This window comes from Alligator sinensis, unplaced genomic scaffold, assembly GCF_000455745.1.
Source record: "Alligator sinensis unplaced genomic scaffold, ASM45574v1 scaffold85_1, whole genome shotgun sequence".
In the NCBI taxonomy this organism is placed as follows: Eukaryota; Metazoa; Chordata; order Crocodylia; family Alligatoridae; genus Alligator; species Alligator sinensis.
Window position 1 is genome coordinate 1,620,994 of NW_005841891.1, and position 24,787 is coordinate 1,645,780.

The 24,787-nt window shown below is 47.2% G+C and overlaps 1 long non-coding RNA gene across 1 annotated transcript in view; it reads right to left on the minus strand.

Moving 5' to 3' along the window:
• Nucleotides 1–5,931: 5,931 nt before the first annotated feature.
• The window catches only part of LOC102383269, a 27,712-nt gene continuing 8,856 nt past the window's right edge, over nt 5,932–24,787 (minus strand). Inside the window, exons 3-4 of the long non-coding RNA XR_001357555.1 lie at nt 6,631–6,714; nt 5,932–6,413 (exon numbers count right to left, since the gene is read on the minus strand). This is a non-coding gene — a long non-coding RNA (uncharacterized LOC102383269). The remainder of the gene's footprint in view (nt 6,414–6,630; nt 6,715–24,787) is intronic.

Below are 24,787 nucleotides of genomic sequence, written 5' to 3' on the forward strand. Positions count from 1 at the left end.
TGAATTCAGGGGAGTCCTGAAGAAGATCAATAAACATCAATTATTTTCTCCCTCAGATAGTGGCAGGTCCAAGCAGCAGGTGCCAATCAATCAACAAAGAGAAATGTGGAAAACATGAAGAAATAGGATTAGGCCAAGCTGTTGCCAAACAAATCAGCTTTCAAATTCATTTTATACTACTAGTTTAGTGCTGCAATTATGGAGGATGAAGGGCCTTGAGATTATGGTAAGCATACCACTGAGCACGGTAGACTAAACCTCTGTTAACTGTGGGCACTTGTACATGTGGTGTCATGATGTACATGTGACAAAAATGTCACTGTGTGGCTTAATGGCATCACACATGCTCCAGTTTTGGGGGATTTAGATGAGTTTAAACAGCTGTAACTCATTGTTGCAATGATGCAGTCAGTTCATCCCCTGGCTGCAGGAAAGGCGGGCAGGCTCTGCAGAAAAAGGATGGGGCCCCTCGCTGCTGCTGCTGCCTTCAGCAGGCACCTGATCCCATCCCCAGCAGAGCCTGGGGTCAGTTGCTGGCAGGCAGAGAGGCCCCAGAGTTGCAGGGGCTCCCGGTCCTTCCCTCTATGGTGGCGGCACCCCCTGGGGTTACAAGTGTGCTGCTAGTGGGCCAGGTGCTAGCCCAGCTCAGAGGCATCACCCAGCCTGATCCAACTCTTCCCCAGGGGGCAGTGCCACTGGAGGGAAGGACCAGGGCTCCCTGCAGCTCAGGAGCCACTCGGCCTGCCAGCAGCTCACTCCCCAGCAGACTCCACACAGAAAAAAAAATCAGGCCCCTTGCCATAACATGACAGAAATATAAAACCCCTGAATTGAAATGGTGGGTTTCAATTAAAAATCCACTGTTTCAATTTAAGGGGCATAGAAAACTAAACCCGTCACATGTACAAGTGCCCGTATGTTTGGATTCTAAGGGCTCCAACAATCGAGACTTAGGAAATCATCTTGTTTACTCCAAAGAAAATGGCCTTTTGGATTAAACCAGGAAAAAAGATAAGACCACATTCAGGACAAGGTATTTTTGGGTACTGTAGGAAACAGGGCAGACAGGAAGAAGATCTTGGAATTTAACTGAGGCTAGGAAACATGATACTAAAGGCATTGTTCCAGTGAGAAGGTAAATCATCCAATCACTATGGAAGAGAAGTTATAAAAAGAATAAAGTCTAGACAAAAATATGAACGTAGTTTATTATGTAATGAGCACTAATAGCTGGGGTTACCATATGTCCAGGTTTTCCTGGACATGTCCTCTTTGTGAACATGTCTCCATCTGGGCGGTTTTTAAAAATATGAACAAATATCCGGAATTTTGCTCTGCTCAGAATCAATATTATTCCTGGCACTTCCTAGCTTGCCCTAGCAAGGAGCTGCTTGGGACTGGGGGCAGCAGGGGAAGGATGATTGGAGGCAGGGAGCATCATGTGCATCTGTGCATGCACACATGGCTGGCATACAGCCAGGGAGGGTTGTGGGAGCAGCCCCATCAGCTGGATGCAGGCAAGTCTATGGGGAGCGGGAGTTGGAGGGCCAGGGCTTGAGGACTGTCCAGGGGGCTGTGTGGTGAGCGTGAGGCAGAGGTATGTGGAAGGGATGCGTGTGTGTGGGGGGATGGGGTGCCAGCTGGCACTGGGGGAAGCTGTCCTGGCACTGGGGCTGCAGCAGCACAGGAGAGGCAGGGGGGAGGTTCCTGCCTCTCCAGTGGGGAAGGGTGTAGGAGGGCCCTTTGGTGGCTGCGGGGAGCTGCATGACCAGGCTAGTGCCCTTGCTCGCAGAGGCATGGCAGCTGGGAGACACTGCAGGGCTGGGGGGAGCAGGGGGCTGCAGGTTGGGAGTGAGGGGCACCAGCAGGGTTAGGATGCCATGGCCTGGGAGTGAGGGACTGTGGATCTGGAGTGCAGGACACCAGCAGGGACACGGGGTGCTGCAAGTTGGGAGTGATGGGCACTGGCAGGGCACTAGCACATCACTCCCCACCCCCCGAAAAAGGGTCCTTTTTTGGAACTGGAAATACGGTAACCCTATAGTAGCAAACCTCACCTCCTCTGGTTGCATTTTAAAAATAAAATGCAGTCCTGTCCTATGCTCAGAGCATCCTTACCAGGCTGAGCCCATCTGGGGACTAGACACCCCTCCACCAAGTGTCTGGAACCTAAGAGAGCTCCAGAGGGCCCAGCATGAGGCATAACCAGAACCAGGGGTATAGCTCTTCTTAGATGTGGGGCAGGATCTTGAAGCTGCTCCTTGTGTTGGAGGCAGGCTCTGAGACAGAGGCATTTGTCAGCCTCAGGCAAATGAAGCCTGGAGCAGTCATCTCCTTCTACATACCCAGACACGTGCCCTCGCATCTATATCCAAGACCAGATCTGAAATCACATCCAGCAAGTTTTAGGTATTACAAGAGTTAAGCAGACAATAAATAAGGGAGGATTAGGGAACACACCTTTGTACTAAGGTGCCTAAAGTCCACCTGGGTCCTGTATTAAATGTTCAAGTGCTCTTCTAGATCTGGCTCAGAGGAGAAGCACTATAGAAATGCTGCCGGGACTGCTAAAAGCTGAGAAAGCAAGATTGGCTGCTCTTGCTTGAGAACATTAGGTATTATGAAATGCTGCATTAACTTTGAGAATCTCTGATTTGTTTAACTGACTGTGGAGAGGTTAGTCTACTCTAATGAACCCAGATATGGGCTCACCTTCCCCACAGATCATGTCTTCTCAGAGACAGATGATGATGGAGTAGCGATCCCAGGTGCACTAGAAGCCATTGGAGAGGCCGTGGCAGCCAAGTCTGCAGCTACTCAAGCTTTGTTCTGCATTTCCCTCCAGTCAGCAACTCCTCAGTTGTTCACACTAGGGATACATTGTGTACTCTGAGCAACGGACAGCATCTCCACTGCCTGAAACCCCCAAGAAAGTGAATGTTATAGAAAAACTAGGCCCATGTTTGCTGCTGTCACGACACACCGAAGGAATCTAGTTGAAGCACAACACAAGCGAGTGCAGCTCCACTGAAAATGACTGAAGCGGCACTTGCATCAAGGAATTCAGTCGATTCCTCTTTAAGCAACAGGCAGGTATTGCCAGGAAGTGGAGCAGACTGTCCTGTCAAAGAATCCTGCAAATCCTGGACAGCCAATTGCCACCACTCTTGCCATAAAACCTGCACAGATATGCAGCCTGATGACAGCTAGCCATGCAGCCAGGTCTCAGCTCAGCTGCTGACTGGTTAAGAAACATGCAGATCCTACAAGTGTTACCCCGTTTCATCTACTACTCACTGCACACTTGTTTCTACCGAACCATGGCTTGTCTTTTAGCCTCTAAACTCTTTGGAAAAGGGACTAGTCCTATACAAGGTTTTCCAGTACCTGGCAAAACCTGTTTTTCAGATGCTAAAATATACAAGCACTAAAGCAGGGGTGTAAAAGTCATCCACCGGAGCATACTCATGTTGGTCTGTGGTCCATACTGGAATTGACACTCTGCAGAGCACCCACAGAACCAGGTCTTGCCTGTGCACCACATACGCCAACCTCAGGGGCTGGATCTAGTCCTGCATGTGGCACAGGAGGTCCAAGGCACAGGCTGCATGTGGCACCCCAGACTGTCCCCTGCACCACCTGCAGTGCACGTGGCTCCAGATCCAACCTACACACCACATGCTGTGCACAGGGCAGAGACTGATCCAACAACCCATGGACACTATCAGATGGCTCCACAGGCCACATCCAGCTTGCAGGCCACATATTTGACAACCCTGCACTAAACAATGAGTGGTAAAATGTAGCTTGACAAAATACAGTAAGAGCGCAGCTTTCAGTATCAGACGTGTGCTTTCAGAGCACCAACTTTTTTGAATGCAGGAGTATGTGTATAGGAAAGAACTAAGGCATAGGGATTTATTTGTTCTAGATGCTATCCCAGTGGTAATGCTCTGCCAATATTGGGTTCATTTCATTTCCATTTCCTTGCATAGCAACATCAATACAACAAACAGCAGCATACCTACGGGCTGAGAAACTCCTTCTCGTCAGCACAGAGGCAGAAAAGGATCTTGGAGTCATTATTGATTTCAAAACGAACATGGGCTGCCAATGTGAGGATGCAGTTAGGAAGGCCAACTGCACCTTGTCATGCATCTACAGATGCATCATGAGCAGGTCTAAGGAGGTGATCCTCCCCCTCTATGCGACACGGGTCAGGCCACAATTGAAGTACTGCATCCAGTTCTCGGCGCCACACTTCAGGAGGGATGTGGACAGCATCAAGAGGGTCCAGAGGAGGGCCACCCACATGATCAGGGGGCAGCAGGGCAGACCCTACGATCAAAGGCTACAGGACCTGAACCTGTTCAGCCTCCACAAGAGAAGGCTGAGGGGGATCTGGTGGCTGTCTACAAACTGGCCAAGAGGGACCAGCAGGCATTGGGAGAGTCCCTGTTCCCCCAAGCCCTACCGGGAGTAACAAGAAACAATGGCCATAAGTTGACGGAGAGTAGATTCAGGCTAGGCATCAGGAGGCACTACTTCACAGTCAGGGCGGCTAGGATCTGGAAGGGAAGTGGTTCTCACTCCTATCTTGGGGGTCTTCAAAAGGAGGCTAAATAAAATCACCTAGCTGGGGTTGTTTGACCCCAGTACTCTTTCCTGCCCGTGGCACGGGGTCGGACCTGATGATTTATTTAGGTCCCTTCCGACCCTACTAACTATGAAACTATGAATAGGGCAATGTTTTCAGCAAAGATTCATTCTACTTAGTCTAACAATAGCCAAGACCATTCCTGCCAGGAAAATGAAACCTGAACAGTCCAGACAGCTCAAACCAATTGCTCAGAAACTGAACTAGCATGTAGGACCCTAATCCTGCAAAGGCTCACACCCATTCACACATGCTTTAAGCACCCACACAGTGTTATTTATTTCAGTCAGACAATGCTTCCATCTGCAGCAAGGCATGTTTCTAAGTTTGTTACAGACCAAGAAATCAATAAAATATGCAGCCTGCTATTCAGCTGTATTGATATGCTAAAGAACTGGAAACAAAATGGTAGCCCCATTGACATCAAAGGCTTCAGTTTTGCAGAGCGGCCTTGCCGCTGATTAATAACCTAATTTAAGTTGTAGCAAACCAAATTCATCCTTGGGAGAATCTTGCACAAATCAGTGAAATTGTACAAAGGATGAACTGAGCCCATCATGTATATAGTACCCGTTTCTGCCATTAGGAATGTCACCAGAACTGTTTGCCTTTATTTCCCCCCACTAAATAACAAGCTGTTTGGATACCAGCTGTGCCCACCTCGCCTCTAGTATCCATCCACACGCTGCCTTGGCATGGGCACCTGATGATAGGTGCAGGGAAGCTTCATGCAACCTATGACAAGGGCCCCGATCACCTTGGGGAGGACCCCAGAACTCGCCTGCCATGACTGAGTGTTTCTTCAGTGGTGGGGTCTCCCGTTAAAGATCCCTCAAGGTTGGTCATTCTTCCTGATGAATGTTCACGGGGCTCCACCTCCCCTATGCCCCTTCCACATGCCAGCCTCTGGCAGGCTACCTGATCTCAATGTGGCTGGCCCTCCGGTCTTGATGATCCTCATCTGCCACACAATCTCTAGTATCAGGTCTCTCCTTTTCCTAGTGGACTATGGGTCTGCTGGATGTTCCTCTCTCCTGCAGGTGTCTCCTGATCAATGCTGGATGCCTGTCGACTCTTGCAAGCGGACCGTCGTCCAGCTGTTACTCGGACCCCTCAACATAGGGTTACCTAGAAAATACAACAAGATAACAAAACAAAGCAGAAGACAACCAAGGAGTACACAGGTCAGGGGGAAAATGAAAAGAAAGGACATAAAGAAAAAGGCAGGCACAAAAAGAAAAGATCAGGCTGGACTGCCTATTATACTTGCCCTGTCCTAGAGCATGCGCCTGTCTGTGTCCCACGAGGCTGCTCCGCTCTCTATCCCTGCTGAGAGCTTCTTATACTTCTTTCTCTAAGTTGGTCCTTCTCCCACAACCCAGTCTGTTAGTGCCTGGTGTGGAGAGTATCAATCATCTCCAGTTCTTCTCCCTGCTCTTCCTAGAGCAGGGTCTCTTCCTCACACCAGTGTTGCCTGTGACTAGTGTGGAGTTTTCCTGCAGCCGCTACTACCTGGGAATCCCTGCCCGATCGGGGCTTCCCTGCCCTTGCCGGCGCTGACTGCTGCCAACATGGAGAGCATCCGCAACCTCCGCTGCCTCTCCCGCTCTCCCCTGCTCTCAGCTGGCATCGGCTTTTATCCTGGCCGGCCAGTGATAGTCTGCGACGTCACCTGCCGGCCCCAGCTGTGTATAGGCACAGCTTACAAACCTCACGGGCTTCTCTTGTCGGTGTTCCTCGTCTGACATCCGGAGCCCTAAAGGAGGCAAGTAACCTTTACTTGCAGGGTTTTTCCTCTGGGGTTGCATAGCCCCCATGCTTATACCCCAGGGACACCATCTCAGGCAAGTATCAGAGTGCTTTAGTCATGAATATACTATCTCCACAGCACCAGGTGAAGTAGGGCTGTGCTATATTTAGATACAAAATCAAGGCATTAACAGGTTAAGGATGAAATCTAGTAAATGACTTACCTGCCCACATGTTAAAGCTTGCAGCTCCCAATTTGTAGGCCCTCAGACATCAGTCCAAAACCCCACATTGGGTGCCTGGGCTCCCTGTGCAGTACATAGAGAGAGAGTTGGGTCATGTCCCAGCAAGCACGTTTCCAAACTCAGCTAGGTAGGTTGTGCTCCAAACCCAAAACAAGGACTGCGACGAGGCTCAAAGATATGCCTCTCAAGGTTATCTGACACAGGCCATGTCTACACAAGACACTGACTGTGCAGTAGCTCATTACTACTGCGCAGTAGTATTGCATGGCACAAAGTGTGATGCCATGCTGTTGTGCAGTAGTAATGAGCTACTGCATAGTCAGCATCACATAAAAGCCATTTGGTGCCACTACTGTGCAGTAACTGTGGTTACTGTGCAGTCATTTAGTCCATACAAGTTCATTTAGTATGTACAAGTACTAAATGACTATGCAGTAATGATTGTGCAGTCAACATCTCATGTGTACATAGCCACAGTGATCGAGGACACTCCCAGAGCCTCACAGATGGGAGTGCATAGATTCATAGATGACCTCCCTTGGAAGCCCACTCCAGATTCTAGCAACCCTTACCATAAAGAAGTTCATCCTGACGTCTAACATAAGTCTGCTGTCTGTCAGTTTGTGGCCATTGTTCCAAGTTACTCCAAGTGGTGCCCTAGTAAACAGAGCATCTCCTATTCCTTGCTGCCCCTGCCTGATGAATTTGTAGGCAGCCACAAAATCACCTCTCAGCCTTCTCTTGTGGAGGCTGAAGATCCAAATCCCTCAATCTCTCCTTGTAGGGCTTTGCCTGGAAGCCCTTAATCATATGAGTGGCCCTCCTCTGAGCCCTCTCAAGGTTGATAAAGTGCGGTTAGCCTTGTTGATCACTTTGTCACATTGACGACTCATGTTCACCTTGGAGTCAACTATGACTCCAAGATCCCATTCTGCTGCTGTTTTGCTGAGAAGGTCTTCCCCAGCCTGTAAGTGTGCTGGCGATTCCTTCTTCCTAGGTGCAGCACTTTGCATTTATCTTCGTTGATCTGCATCCTATCCTGTTATGCTTACTTTTCCAACCTGTCCAGATTGCATAGGCAGGGTATGCTCAGAACATAGTTTCTGGGGCACACTGCCACTGCAGTGTAGCCTCCCCTTCAGTGCCTCAAAATGAAGTCCACATATTGTAACAGGAGCTGCCTAGGGCTAGCCAATATGAGATGCTCCAGAAAAGACAGCATCTTAAAGCCCACCTCTCTACAGAGCTAAGATACTGCCTGAATCACAGCTGCGAGGATGAGACTCCATCCAGCCCGGAATCAGTGCCCCGCATCTCTCCTGAGAGAAGATCCTTACATCCATCCTTGTAGAGAATGGAGTTAGTCTAAGGCTCTCCCTTCTGAAGTGGTGACAGCACTGCCCTTCCCCTCAACCATTTCTGAACAGTCTAGTGGTTAGACCACTCACTCACAAAATGGGAAAACTGGGTTTAATTTCTTCCTAAGCCTGAGGGGTCCAAACCCACATCTCCTCTCACTTCCCTCTCCTCTCGAGGCTGAGCAACTGTACAGCAAAGAAAGCAGGATTAGTGGGACCAGAGAGGGAGCATTATAGCACCCAGTTGAAAAGGGGAGACCTGGTTTCCAGGACTGTTCAGGTATTTTACAATTAAATAGTCATTGGCACAGCAACTGGAACACACATCTTACTTCTCCCAATTGAGTTGCTGACCTGGAACTGTTCATATTGGGGCATTTCTGGGCACACAAAGAACTTTAAAGCCAAACAGAGAAGCCCAGTGGCATTCAGTACCTCTAAGTCAGGCAGCAACTAAGCGGAGATTCATATTGTAGTGCTGTACATCAGAGCACCAAATGCACCTGAACCCTGGTTTAGGTACCTCAGTCCCTTATTGGATCTAGGTGAGCAACTTGCCAATGTCATACAAGTAGTCTGTAGCAGATGTGAGAACTACAGTCAGGCTCAAGTAGGCCTGACACCTACACCTTAACCCCTGAACCATCCTGCCCTTTCAATCAGGCTGAAAGCCTCCTTTTGCTACTCCTGCACATTTCGCCCTCAATAACTCTTCTGTAGACAATGAAGGGAAGCTGGTGGTGCCATCTCAAGGACGAACTTTAACTGGAGTGCCCAGTCACGTCAAGTGGTCTCCTGACATTCCTCCATGCACGGCGCAAACAGTTCATCCTGGTAAGCAGGTCACCTGCCAAAGGATTAATTATATTCATCCAATTTAAAATCTCCCCTATGACATACATGGTAGGGTTAGACAGTAGGTGAGGAAAAAAATTTCATATCCAGTGTAACAGTTGTTGGCTGATAAGGAGTGGTTGCCTCAGTTCCTAAATGGCTGCACTTCCACCGAAGTTCCTGTTCTGTTATTTGTACTGTGCATGAAAGTCTCATAATATCTGGCCCCCTCCATAGCCTCAGAATGACTTGCATTTCCACTCTGACATTACATGACGCTGTTATTGAACCCTCTGCGATGGACATTGACAAACTTTTCAGTTCCTTTCTTTATCCCTTCTGCTTATTTCATTTTATTTTAGTCCCTTCCGTTTTGCTCGAGTGTCTCTAACCTTTACCAAAGTTAATAAATAAGCCTCACAAGGTTTGCAAGTGAGTTTTTTTTCCTGACTATTTTTGCCACTTCCTCTTGTATCAGACATGAGGACAGCCTGAATAGAATGCACATAAGCAACACTTCAGACCAGATTGCTAAAGGTCTTTAAAAAAACATTACTCACACCAATTTCCTTGGGTGAAGTATTTAAAAATTTCTGAGGATCTGGGAGTTTAAACCTCATGGTTCTTCAAAGAGACAGGCTTGAGGGGAGTGTCTAAAGACTCTGATAGGTACCAAACAAGTGGTATTGAAATTGCAGCAAAGTATATTTAGATTAGGACCCAGAAAAAGACTCTTATGGTTAGAACAGTAGGCAAAAGACAGCCCAGGAAAGTTGTGGCATGTTCTTCTTTGGAGGTTTTCAAAGAGGAGGCTGGAGAAGCATTGGATAGGGATGATTTAGGAGCAGCATTTCTCCATTCATGCAAGTGTTAAACCAGAGGACCCTGGAAGTCTCTTCCAACCCCTTTCTAGAAGGGATCAGGCATCCATCTCCTGTTCAAAGAAGACATAGGTGCTACTACCTGTTGATTTCAAGTTTTAGTAACTGCGTATTTAATGCCTACGTCCTGAAAAATCTGGGCCCAAGGTCCCCAAGTCACTTTTGAAAATGGAACTTGATTACTTTTGAAAAAGTTTTACCCCGAGACATTGCCTAATAGATTACTACCTAAAAACATCGCATTATTGCTACCACAAGAGAAGCTCCATTGGAAGCAAAACTGGGGAGACTGCTTGTCTTTCCAGTGACTGGGATATCATCTAGGTCTGCTGGCCCCCTTCACTAAGGGGTCTAGCATTTCTCCAATATATGGATCTGTACCACTGAAAGCAACAGCAGAGGCTAGAAGATGATTGGGTGGGTGAAGAAGCTAAGAAATGGGAGGCTAATTAACAGTCTTATGTAGACATGCTCAAAGGAACTGGCCTCTTGGGTAATATCTCTGGAGCAACAAGGGAATCTTGAAGCGATTTGGGAAAAACAACGGAATTATGGTCAATAAGAGCAGAATTGTCATGGAAAGAAATGTACCTGAGCTTCCACCAACAAAAAGGTCAAAGTACTGAACATCTTTAAAGCCACTGATTTCAATGGGAGCTGGATACATAGAACCTTATAGAAGGTCTCTATACCTGGCAAGATTAGGCTCCTAATTTAGCTAATAAACACATCCAGCCACTAGTGTGAGTTCTTGTTGGCCGATTTGAATTTGTGGGAATGATACTATGTACTATCTTAATCCCTAAAGTCAGCCAGAGGCATCCTCCTGCTATTACTACCTTTGTACCAATTTCACTAGACAAGAGCATGGGGGAGGTTGTTCTTGATAGCAACTCCTCTGCTGTGGAACTCCACCCTCCACCCCCTTTCAGGGCCACAAGAATTGGACAAGAGTTGCTGCAAGATTTTCCTACTTAGGCAGGCATTTAGCAAGCCAGGGGAAGTTGGGGCCTTGCTTGAGAAGTTTGGGTATATACCACCTCATTTTAATATTGCATCTATTTTATTGTAAGCTTTCATGAACCTTTTTTGCAGAGGGTGTTATATAAGCCTCAAAAAGTTCAAGAGACCTGCCAATTCCAAACAAATCCTTTCAGGCTGGTCTCAAGTATGACTCACTATCGCCAAATACAACAAAAATGGGCTTCTTGGGCACTACATGCATCTTCAGTTGACAAGTGCAGGGGATAGCGACTGAAGACCCATTCGTTCTCAGAAAACATTTCTGCTCAAAAAGCCAAACTGTAATGAACTTTATAGCAGCCTTCTTCGGGGAACACCTGAATTTCTGTTGTAGTAAAGGATCTGGATATAGACTGCACTCTAAACTGTCTTTCCAGTGATTCACTTTAGTTTGTTAATAAATTATATCCAGATGAGGCCACGTGAATCAAACTTAGGGGCAGTAATAATTCAGCATCTTAAGAATTTCTGAGTCTCGCAGAGGGGAAAGTTTGCAAGACAGGCAGACAGGGAAAAAGCAATGTTGGATAAACAAGACTGTTGATCTGAGTTGCAAGCTCCATGCCTTGTTTTACAGCTGCTCTCTGGGCTGAGTTCTCCTGACTGCTTTGGCTCAGTTTTTAGTTAGGAGATTTCAGGAGGCTTTGAAGTTCAGAGCAAGAGTCAGTGAGCAACAGAATTCATATTACCAAAAATCCCCCCACCCACCTGCAGTTATTAAACTACTAGCTTTTGTACACACCAGGCTATGAACCAGTGGACTCTAAATCTTACTAAGTGTGAGCCCCACATCTTAAAACAGAAAGATTGTCACACGAGTTCTATCTGCAGGCATATTCAGGACTGTGCAATGTTCCAATGGACAGCTGTTTATATAGAAAAGTAAGTGTGTTGCAGATTTTTCCAGCGTGGATGCTGTTAATATCACTGATGCATTGGCCTCTTGAAAAGTAAAAGTACAGAAAGCCACTAACTTTTCCCTTTCATCCCCCTCCCTCCCTGGCATAACCTTCTCTGCCTACTGTTCCTTTTCCCACTCCTGTTTGAGCCTCCCTTAGTCTTGGCTCCCTTCCCTTTCGTTACTGAACATGCCAATCACCCCCGTCCTCTTCTCTTCCCTAGATGCAATGACTTCCTGGAAATTCCTCTCCGATGACTACTCCCATTATACAGGAATAGTCCCAAGGCACGGTTACCTTGGCTCCTGTTCCTAGTTTCTAGGCATCTTTGCTGAAGGAGTTGGACACATTTCAAAAGAACTGGAACCTAGGATCAGGGCCAGCACCATAGGACCAAAGGCCTGCAACCCACCAGTTTGGGAAACTCCAACACAAGAAATCATCCACAGCAAAACATCATATTTGCATTACTCCTTTACTGATTACTTATACACAACAAAGCAAGCCAGCCTTGGAAACCCAGTACGGACTTGGAAAACCCAGCTCAAGTCGCCAATAGAGTGGGGTATTTGTACAGAGGAGTAAAGGCACCCTAGTCAACAAGGAGAACCTGGCACTTCTCCATTTGCTGGGGCTCCTAAGGAAGGCACCTTCACAGGGACATTTCTATCTATGGTATAAAGAAGAACAGGGAAACTTCAGTCACCCAAGTGCTGAGATTTGATGAAATGGCCAGTCCAATAAGAAAAGGGAAGTGGTGCATAGGAAAGAGAAAAAAAACAAAACAAAACAAAATCATTGTCTCTTGACACCATATGTCTCACCAAAGAGACAGTAGTTCCTCAGGCTCAAGATTCACATCATTCAGCTGCAGGGTTTGAGTGGATTCTTCAAGAACAGGCCAAGAAGAGCAGAAAACCACTACTTGGAAAGGAACTAGTCAGATGGGGAGTGGGGATGGGAATGCTTTGCCTACGTGCGGGCCCTGCTTTTTAGTTCACAGTGAGACGCTCACTCACTGGGCTCCCCAAGAGTGTGTTTTGAAGGATAGTTCCTTTGTGTCAAAGGAAGGGAAGAGAAAACTGAAGCCCTCTCTGGAACTCTATGGGCATGCCTACCCGCTGGGGCAATGGGTCCCAGTGAAAACAGGGCCAACTCCCCTGTCTACTCATGAGGCCCAAACTCAGAAGTTGCCCAAGTGAGTTATGCCCAAGAGCAACTGCTAGGGGCAAGCAGTGAACTTGCAGGCAAGCGGGGCCTGGCATGCCCAACCCTACCTTTACTTGGATGAACAGACACAGTGGTGCTGACGAGCCCTATAGCCAATAGACATGACTTCTCTGCTTCATGTTCCCCACCTATAAAAATGAGGACATCCATCACACAGGGGAAAGGTAACAACATCCATCATCCTTATCAGAGAGGATGTAAAGGATCCTGGCAACTAAACTACTTACTTCCCAGAGGCAGAGCCACAGCTGACAATCTTTCACCAGGAAAATTAAAGGGCTCTCTCATGCTCTGCCACAGCTCAATCCCATCTATTCATTATCAAGCACACTGGAAACTAAAAAAAAAAGTGCCCCTATTGTCACCTTCCCTAAAATTTCCCCCCCACACGTTCTTTTTAAGATCAGAAAAAGAAAAAGCCCAGATGTTATTATGGGGAAGAAACATATTTATGAAGAAAACTAGCTGCAGCAATTTTGGTCAGTGAAGAGTCCTGCACGTTCACACACCCCAGAGAACTTCTGGCCACATGGACAGCTGGCACGCTAGCTCACATTTCTGTGGCCAAAAACATCTGAGCCATAAGTGCATATTTTGTTTTATATTGCCTGCAATAAACAAGTCCTAGGAAAGTTCAAGCCCCTTGAAGAATCTTTGTGGGAAATGCTACTTTGACTGAGAATGACAGGTCACTGCTGGGTCTGCATTAAGGAAGCGATGCAAGAATGCAAGTCTCTGGTGCCAACAGCCAAACAGGGAGTACTCCATTTACTGCTGAAGCCATCCAGCTTCTCATCTTGCTGGTCCCTGCTGCTCTCCCTAATAATACACGTATCTGAAAGACCTGTCACAACCTGGTCCAGTCCCGCTCTCTGATTGGATACCAGCCTGTCAAGAAGGAATACAACAGCTGAACCCCACAGGCTGCTAAACTCTGTTGGACTAAGATTGCCCTTTGCACTGGTCATTCATTGTATGCCTATAGCACCTCTGTGACAAACCCAAGACTACAGCCAAGAAACAAGTGGCATACGCAGAGCAGGAGTGAGTGCCTGGGATTTGCCTCTTTGCCATTTGAGCTGTACCTATGAGGCTAGCAGCCTCAGCATTACCAAACCCTCAGAAGCAGACCATCCCTGACACCCCTCAAGACAGTAGGCACCATACAGCCAAGGCACGTAGACCCTAGAACAGCAATTCCCAAAGGGTATGCCACAAAAAAATTATCCTTTTTTAACATCAGAGTCAACCCACAAAGCCATGCCATGGGGGGCTCCCCATGGGTCTGGAAATTTGGCAGTGGGGGAGTGGTAACAACTAACACTATAAGTCCTCCCCTCCACTAAAATTTCCAAGCTCTGTACACCCTCCCCATGTGGCAGGATTGGGCCCATAGACTGACTCAATATCACTCATTTAGGTCATAGGGCCCAAAGGCTGTATACAACTTGTACAGTGGCACTCACACCGATACCCATGCCTGTTTTGTGTGTCAGAATAAAGCATGCCAACAATTTTAATTCAGAAAAAAAGAGTGTATCCCAGGTATCAAAAGTTTGGGAAACACTGCCTTAAAACAAGCATCTTGGTCCTTGTGAGCCCCTTTCCTGGTTCATTAAACCCATTTCTTCCCGTGTCCACCTGGCCAGGTGAGCTGAGGTGCCTTTTGTTATACCCTTCAGGGACCACAGGACAGTTGAAGCAAGGAGCTTGTGGCTTAGCGAAGGAAATGTATAAAAAAATTCCTCTACTTTTAAAAAACACACTAGGTTTACAGATAGATGGGGGAGGGTTAGGGAAGGGAGGAGAAACCAAATACTTATAGGTAATTCCTTCCCTCCATGCCCTGCTCCTCCTAAGGGGCTTTTACATCAGAGGTCTGCTCAGTTCAGGTTAGGTAGAGCCTCCTTCTGTCCCTCTGCAAGCAAGTGCCTCTGGCTTTTAGCAAGGACTGGCCCTTTCCACACAGAAACCCTGCAACTTATAAGCACCATTTTGGTCGCAAGTCCCAGCGTGAGGACACGCAGCTCGGCCATTAACCTTGTTGCAGAGCAGGGGGGTAAAGCAGGCAACATCACTAACAAGTCAACAGTCCTTGGCAGCTGTTTGGGTGAAGCTTCCTGCGTTTGTTCCCCCATCAGGCGAGAAACAACCCTTCCTCCTGTGATCTTGCAACAAGCCGCACACAAACCAGCTCAGACTGGTTTTCAACCCAGGACACCTCGTAGGTAGACCGAGGAGATGTTCTACTCTGCAGTGGAGGCCTGACATCCGAAACGACACTCTGAACAATGTGAAATTGCTAACCTGATCCAGCGGGTACTTACTGCTATACCTGGATTTACAAGCGCTTCAGAGGTAAATCCTGGAGACTGAATAATACCAGGTTTTATCTGGACAATGCGTTTGCATGAGTTCAACCAACTTTTCCTTTTTAGCTGTATCTATAAGGCTTGCCTTCTGTTAAGGGGTAATGGCTTTGGAATGACTTACTAAAACCAGCTGCCATTGCAGCTTGCAGTCATCCGATTCATTAGGGCACTGACTAAAGTATTCACTTCAGAGCCAGACTGACTTCCAGAATGCAATCATTGTCTTCTGTTTAATAGCCTGGTCTACAAGAGGAAACATCTCGGCTTATCCTCAAACTGGACTCATTCCTCCCACTACAGCCTGCCCCTTGGACAGCAAATACATAACTCCTTCAGGCTATCTGTGAGCCTCTGGACTTCGTGCAAACAGAAATTTCAGTTTTTTTAAACAGCTTTTCAGCAAGACGTACACAAGAAATCTTACAGGCAAACTTGATTTACCATTACTGCTTTGCCCAAACATGCTGCTATTTGTACCTACTACCATGAGAAACAGGTGGAGTAGAGTACAGCCAGACCCAAGCATGGGCAAGCTAGGCAGCCGCTCAGGGCCTGGACAGAAAGGTGGCCTAAAAATGATAATTTTAAAATTATTACTATCATTAGCTCTGGCAAAGGGGGGACCTGATACTAAAAGTTCACCAGGGACTGCCAGGAGTCTAGGTACAATGCTGGAGCACAGCAAGGAAAACATGCAGAGGATGGAGTTAAACCATTGCTATTGGGTCCACAAGACTAACAGGTATACATTTAAAATTATTGCAAGTACAGCCTTTGCTACAGGGCCTTTTCCCAAGGCAATGAGAGCACCTATCAATGACTCTTAACAGACAAATGTTTAAAGAGTGCAAACGTTACATTTACTCCACAACATCCTACTTCTTTCCAGGGTAACGGTGTACATCACAAGCAGCAACCCCAGTGTGGGCAGCTTTGAAGCCAAAAAGGGAGAAATACCAGAGACTTCAGGAATCCCTGGGAACTTTGCTTTTACTAACAGTTTTATGTGGAAAGTACATGGGTACCATGATGATAAGTAGCAGTATTAAACCCTAACACAGTTGGGTAATGACTGTGAAGAAATCCCCTCTGTCTGTCCCTGTTTTGCTGCGTGTCTTGTTTGGGCTGTATGCTTTGCTCCCTCCCATCCCCCACTTACTGTGTCCAGATCCTTGGTCTTAAGGTTCCCACCAAGAAAGCCGTGGGACCAGTTCTGTGACACTGGTCACTCCACCAAGGGTGGACAGTAAATTAGGGTTACGTATTTTTAACTATGTGCTAAAAGGGCCAACAATGCTCAAGGTGTTTTCTTTAATACTCCTCCATCTTGTACCCCTCTCCCATTTCCCCCTTCTCTGATCAATGAAAGCTATCCGTTACATCACACCTTGCTGTAAATGCTTCAGGGGCAGCGATGACCGGCCGTTTTGCTCCTAGAGAGCTCAGCTGATCATTATCTGATTCTGTCCTACCCCAAAAAAATCCTGAGTGGCTCCAGGCTATAAGGAGCGCCCAGAAATACTATCAATGGGCAAATCACCCCCAAGGTCTGCAGGGTCTGTGTACCCCAGGGGAGACGCCCAAAGCAGGGTTTTGGTGGGGCACAGTGAGGTAGGTGGCTCAGCGTAGTAGCGCCCCCTACTGTCCCACCACAATGACATCATAGGCTGTGGGAGGAAGGAAGCCTTTAATTAAATATAGATACAGGTTTCCCTTGATTTGTGCGGGTTCTTTATATGCAAATTCGCTCTTATGCGATGAGCATATTTAGACCCATAATTCGTTATATGCAAGATAAATTCGCTCTTATGCAATTAGCATAGATGCCACCCCCACCCAAGCAGTTAAGTGGGGGAAGGGAAAGGGATGCGGCCCCACTCACCTCAGCCCCAGGAGCAGTCGACACCAGCTGCCTGCACCAGGGCACGGTGCAGCCCAGGAGCAGAGGTGAATGGGGACAGGCAGAGCACGATGCAGCCCAGCCGCTGCAGGCAGGCCGCACCGGCTGCTCCCAGGGCCACTGCAGCTGGGGCGAGTGCCACTGTTTCCTCCACTTTGCTGCCTTGTGCAGCCCCAAGAGTGGCACCTCTGCCCCCGCCCCCGCCCCTTCCCTAGTCCCAGCCTCACTCCCTCCCTCACCACCATGAGAACCTATCCCTATTTGTTACATTGTAAAGTGGGTCTGCTTTATGCAAGTTTGATTTGTGTGTTGTTCTCTGGGAATGCATGTACAGCATAAATCGAAGGAAACCTGCAACTGGAAGAGGATTATGGAAATAGATTGGGAAAATAAAAAGTATACACAATTTATTCTGTTTCAAATATTTTTCAAATTGAAACTCTCTCCTCAAAACTACATAGAAGGCATAGGTGCTGACTCTGTGGGTGCTCCGAGGCTTAAGCACCCATTGAAAGAAAATTAGCCTGTGCTCAGTACTCAGAGCCACACTTCAAGATGTAAAAAACACACCTAACCCGCTTTACCAGAAGCTGCAATGTGTTTCTTCAACCTGGCTCTGTACCATCTGTAACGATTGGGCACTTCAGCAGGGCTATTAGTTAAAAGCACCAAAAAAGCCAAAGCACCCAATCTTTACAGAGGCTGCAGAGCCAGGTTGAAGAAATATGCTGCCTCTTCTGGGCGTGTATGGGCTCCGCACAGGAACGTGCCGAGTTAAAAGTAAAGCATGGAGGGGGGGGATTGGACTTCTTTGTTTGTTTGTTTTAACGTCTGCAGGCACCCACCAGCAAAAAAAGCTGGTGCCCATGATGGCAGGCCTGTTCCTTGGCTAGCATAAGTTAGCCTAGCTCTATTGGTGGTACTATTTGCAAGGAAGGCAAGTCTCATTCTGGGCGTTAAACAGGAAGGTCACGTGCAAGAGACAGGAGTTATTTATTTTGCTCTACCCAACACTGGCATGGCCTCAGGTAGAGTACTGTATCCAGCTGAGCAGCAGCATAAGAATGACAGAGACAAACAGGACATAATCCAGATGAAAGCTATAACAGCACCTCAATTCCTGTCCTGTCCACTATGGGGAGGGGGGAGGACAAGGAAAAAAACTGTCTTATGTACCAGCAAAGAAGGTAATTGGTTAGATATAAAAGAATTAATGATAAGGGTAGCAAAGTACTGGAGCAGGCTACCTATGCAGGGCAACCTCCTTCATTGAAGGCTTCCATGACCAGAACAAACACACACCTGGGAGGGGTGGTCCAGGTAGGACAGACCTGTTGCAGGACAGAGGGTTGAACTAGATGATCTCCCAAAGTCCCTTCCAGCCCTGCATTTCAATGAGCAAAAGTAATATATACCAGCTGAGGAACCAGTCCAGAATTTTTTCTACATATGGGCAAGAGTTAAAACATTTTTCATTTTCTTTATAGTCTAAAAGGGAAATTTCTCCAGCAGTGAATCTCCTACAGCATCCACCACTCTAGAGAGGGACAATAAATATCTGTTGATATGTGGAAGTAAAACAACAGATGGCACTAGTCATCTTTTGCTTAAAGGGCTCTCTGTAATTCATTCATAGGCCACGGCAACAGATGTTTAGCATTTTGCCAATGGAAAGTGAACCCAAACAGTGAAAAATGCCCACCACGTCTTTTCTAGTTTCCCTCTCTCCCTTCTCAAACAATAAGCCACTTTTAAAAGGAAACATTAGCTGTACCCTCATTACTGATTCCTCAGATAAAAGTATAGAGGGTTGTGCTGGAAGGACAATTGCAATACAAAAGGCACGCTTCTCACAGGGGAACACAGCCCCCCCCGCCAAGTAACTCGACTCCTTCCCCCTCTTTTGCCATTGGCCCAACGCAGAGACAGGCAGCCTCCAAATGAGGGAAAATTACTCATGTCATGGTTAGGAATGAAAACAGTGTCACTTATAGAGCCCACGTGTTTTCCTAGAACTGCTTCTTTTCCTGTATCCTTGCACCATGTCTTCATCCGTGCCAAAACTTGATACAAAAAAAGATGGCACTCCTTGTGGAAGAAATTAAAATAAGGATGCGTCTGTCCCAGCTACAGTACTGACTGCATGGGAACAGACATGCCCAAGCTAGCTTCAAAATAAGTAGCTCAGACCCTCATAACACTGCCTGCTGCAGCCTAGATCTCCTCCTGGATTAAATTTACCTTGCTTCCTAAGAGGGTTTTGCAGGCTATCCTGAGCTCCATGCTGCACAGCTATAGCTGCTAGTGTCCAAGCTAGCTTGGTGTATCTACATTACATTGCAGCCACACAAGCTAGACAAACCATGAGAAGCAATCATCCCATGTTAGCAAACAAACACGAAGGAAGTCCAGCAGTGTGTATGGTGGCAGTTTCTAATGGCAAACTGAAGCATGGAAGTGGCTCACCAAATGTGGTTTCCCAGAGCACACCCCTGAGTTGCACAGCTTTCACAACAGCCTTGAGCCCTTCTCTTCCTGAACTCAACATCCAGTCACCTTCCCTTCTCCCCCCTCAGCAACCTGTGCCATCTTCTACCAGTTTGGCAGAATAAGGACCACCCACACTGCCATCTATTATGGACTGCCAGCCTGGGAAACCTTAAATATTAGGTTCACTTTCTTTCCCAGGGTCTCTCACTGTGCACCAGCCTGTCAAGTTCAGTCTATCCCCAGCTGTGCCCGGTTTCTCAGCACCTGTTCCAAGAGGCCATGCCTGTGACATGCTACAAGTGGCATGGGTAGCCTGTGGATGGCACATGGCAGATTGGGGAAGGGACAGGCAGCAGTGGCAGTTAGGGAAGGAAGCAGAGAACAGAGCAGATTGGGCAGGGAAAAAGGATCAGAGTAGCACTCGGGGAGCATGCAGAAGTAATTTGTGGCATGCCTGCCAAAAAGATTGGGCCCCGCTGCCTTAGGACCTGTGTGGATGTGTCCAGGCTCCCCACCAGAGCAGGAAGAGCCAAGTAGCTCAGGGCTTGTCCTTTGAACAACAGGACAGACCCTCTGCTCCTCCTCATTCCCCTTTTCTCTGCAATGCCCTGCCTAGGAAAGGGGACTCCTGATATACCCGTCAGGCAACACAGAAGAAGCAGAGGTATGATGGATCGAGTGCTGGGCAGGAGGTGGGCAGATACAAGAGTTGGACTCTGATATACACACGTGGGAGCAGGCCATATTGACAGTCACATGTGTATGCATTGCAAGTATGGGGAGGGTGGGGGTACGCAGTTCAAGTATCCAAGAACAGACCCAAACCAAAACAATCTATTTAAAAAAACAACTCGTGATTTTGGGGTCAACTCCCATGATTTTCTGCGGTCTAACTCATGATTTTTGAGCTTTCAGGTTGGGCAATCTTGCTTGCATAACTACTAATAAAAGCTGTAAAAATACCAGTAACCAAAGCTGCACAATTACTATAAGCCTATTTCAGGGGCCTCAAACATTGTCTATGACATGACAGGATGCACCTGCCACTCTCACCAGGGTGTCTTCCCTAAAGAATAAACCCGTGCTTTCTATACTTACATTGGCTTGGCTTGAACGAGAACCAATACCCTGTAGCAGACCATCACACTGGCAGATCTGGGGACACATTGAATGGTATCTGTGTTGTAGGAACCCGAGTCATTCTTCAAATCCATTCCCAGTCAGCACAATTAGAAGTGCCACCATATCAACAGACTTTAGATGTGGAAAGGACTTGATTCATTTTGCAGTTGAAGAAGAGTCCACCGTTGACATCACAGTCCCCAAGTTTTTCTAGATATGATCTAATAAAAATTCCTTTCCCGAAACTAGTAATTTTCCAATATAGTAAAAATACGGTAACCCTGAGGGTACAATGAAAAGCCCATAAGTTTCTTGCTTAGGATAGGACCTATTTAGAGTGGTTCATATATTACCATAGCTTCTTGAATACAAGATGAATCCTTCAATAATTAGATTCTACATATGAAAAATGTAGAAATTTGTTCTAATTTTCCAGGTGTAGAATCCAATTGTTTGAAGGTGGTCTCGAATCCCGCCAGCTCCCCACAGCCTCTGCCCCTCCCCTACTCTGCCCCTTCCTTCCTCAAACTCCCCCTACTCTTTGCCTCTTCCCCACCATGCTCCCCCTTACTGTCAGATACTGCTCAACCCCAGCCCTAGCCAAAGCCCAGTTGCACCTAACAAGAAGGCAGGGGGAAGGGGGAGAAAACCAGGAGGGTGCTGTGGGTCCAACTCTGACCCCAATCCAGGCTCAGATCCCCCCCTCCTTTTCGTATAAAGTGAGGGGCTTTTGTCCCCAGGCAGATTGGGGGTGATGGGGCTCACCTTATATTTCAGTAAATAAGGTACGTTCCGCCTAATATACTTGGACCTAGGAGAAAGTTTAATTCTGAAGTTCCAGACACGCACAGTCTTTGTGGCAGTTCAGATCCGTATCTGGTTTCAAATCCAGATCCAAATTCACCTGAAACTGTTGGGTTTCTTCTTTCAATGTGCCTTTTTAAGGGTTTGGATACAAAAGAGAAATTAGCGCACAGTCTAACAAGCTAGGATTGGGACCGATTATTCGTGTGTCTTCATCTTTGACTGCAATACAATAAAAAAATTGGCAGGTACATGCTTTGCTAATTTGTACCATAACCTGGGCCAAATTCTCATCTCCACTGCCTCACTATAAATTCATACCCGCAGAGGTTAGAGATGGAATAATTATTTAATGATGTTGAAGAATTCTGGATTTACACCAACTCAAGTGAAACTGGGACCCACCTGCCAAGGCTTCATTTCAGGAGGAAGTTGAAGGGGGTGGGTGAAGTCAAGCTAAGCAAAAGCCATGAGAATGCAAAACCTTCCTAACTAGCAAAACCAAGAAAACAGTGGCCAAGCACATTTCCTCATACATGCTGTATGGAGCTCTCTCTCATCCTGTATGTGTTGGAACTGCAGCCTGAAACTGCTTACAGAGGAAACACTTGCACAGTGCGGTACTCAAAGGACATGAAAGTGTACTCCCAGTAACTCTTTTACTCTCTTGCATGATTTTTCTCTCTCAATACTTTTTCTTCCCCATTCCTTATGGAGTGAAACTATTGTAATTTTCTGATGACCCCGCATAGTCAGTTTTAGTTCAGCTTGCGTGTGATTTTTCTGCCAACTTGAAAAGACAAGCATTCATAATTTGGATGTTTCATGGGATTAAGTTTCAAGCCTCTAGGTTTGGATGACTGGAAAAGCCTATGCTCAGAGCTCACTAAAACTTTCTACTTCTGGTGTGTTCTTGGAAGGAATTGGACCGTTAGTAACAATCACTTTTACTACGGTAGTTCTTAAGGGCCGATCCAGGCGGTCACCCCCATTGTCCTGGGCAACCTACATGTATAGAATAGTAGACAGCTCCCGTTTTAAAAACAGACATACTGGGATACAGGTTTGGGAAGAGGTATGAACACACTAGCAGAGTGACCAAGGTGATGGCAGCAAACCTCACATCAATGTCAGGATATCTTTTTTGGTGGGTTCAGTTGAAAAGATCAGCTAGTGATACCACAAATGGAAGAGGCAGAGTGTGAAGAGCAGGGAGAAAGGGTAGACATGCAGGGAAGTTGCAGGTGGTTGGGAAAATGGCCAGTCAGGCCTGCACCACTGAAAGGTCTCTGCATGACTGACGGTTCCCACTTTGGCTGCTCCAAGCAGGTGGAGTATCTGGCTGGTTCTCCCCTCAAGGTCACATGGTGGGAAGAGACACTGCATGGGCCCAAGTCTCCCCACAGGGGGATGTCCGATGCATAGGTTTGAGTCTACAGAGGATACTGCAGGGAAGGAGTGGTCTTGGCCAGGCCTTGTCTTATAACCTGCAATCCCAACTTTGGCTGCTTCAGCAGCTGCTCTTGCTGGAGTGTTAGGTTCAGCTTTGTTGGTGGCCTAGAATAAGTCATGAACCTGCTCTGTGCCTGAAGGACTCCAACAGCAAAAGGGAGCACGGTCATGGTCAGGATGAGAGAAGAAGCCAACCCAATAGCAGGGTGGATATTGCAGTATACCATCCTGCAATAACTCGTGTTAACCAACACCAAGTTCCACGTACCACTTAGATAAGAACTAGCAGCCAGGCCTGTTCCATTGGGCTCATATTGATACAAGACTGCAGCCCCACTGAAATATGGGGAAGCACTTAGTGAGTACAGTTTGCACAGATGAGCCCTTTTATCATTCAGTCCACCGGAGGCCCAAAACACTGCAGAGCACTGCAAATCTATTCTGCTGGGGCCAGCCATGTGGAAGGGCTGTACAATGCAGCTGCCTAAGGTGGGCCACCTTAGCAGACCAAGAGAGGCCTGGCCTGACATCTGGTACCACATAAGCCAGTACCGCATGTTCCATTGTCCGGTCATTGGCTACTAAACCAGCACCCCCACCTGAGTGAGGAGGATGTGTGGACAACCAGCAGAACTAAAAAGAAGACCCATCAAAGGGCAAATGAGCTCCCTGCAGACTAATGGCCATCCATACCTGGAGAGGAGATGGGTGCCAGCAGGTCACTCTGCCCAAAGAATCACCAAAGCAAAGTAACTCAACTAACCTAGAAGGATTGTTACAGCATCTAAAGTGCCCCAACAGTTGCAGCAGCCTCGAGACCAGCTTAATTTGAAGGTGGGCTGCTTCTGTGCAACATAATGCTAACCCACCTCCTGATTTTACCATAAGTCTCCTAATAACCAGCATAGTGCTTCCAGAGGCTTCTCAGACAACATTAGGAGAAAATTTATGGACAAAGAGACAGACAGACAAGTTTCTAATGTAGGTGCTTGCAGAGATAAAGCTTGGAACGGGACCCAAGTACACCCTAACGGCACAGAAACAAAAAGGTGAAAATAAAAGCATCCATGGTTTTTTGTTTGTTTGAAGTCTAATTTTAAGCCAAGTCTCATGATTTTCCATGGTCTGACTCGTGGCATTTGGACTGACGGGCATGACAATGCTGAGCAGATGCCACAGTCACCACCCCTCGTGAGAGGCGCAATAGACCATAACTACAGCAGTTCACGGCAGCAGCTATGCACCAGTGGTGCAGATGCCTCAGGCCCCTCTTCATTCCATCCTCCCCAATCCCCATGTGGGGCCCCTACACACAGGGCGTTTGCTCTGGCTGGTCATAGGGGGCTCCACCACCTCCTAGCTCCCAGGCAGAAGTTGTGGGTATTCCAGCTTCAGTTCTGCTTTGTTTAACAGAAAATTGCCTTTTTCCCTTCTGTTTCACTTTCCTCAATATTCAAAAGCCATTGCATAAGAGTTGGATTAGGAAAGGAAGGCACTTCAGCAGTAGAATGTGACTCCATGTTTTCAGAGCTGAACCATCCCTTTAAGAGCAGAGGAAGAACACGCGCTTTGAGGAACAAGCTTGGAAATTATAAGCAAGGAAACCATCTCGTGTTTGCTTCTACAGGATCCAGGGAAACAGAAGCATACATTTGTGTCTGTTCTATGCACACAGGCAAGGCTGACCAACTAGACCTGGCTGGCATCATAGTTTCATAGTAGCTAGGGTCAGGAGGGACCTGAACAGATCATCTAGCCTGACCCCCTGCCA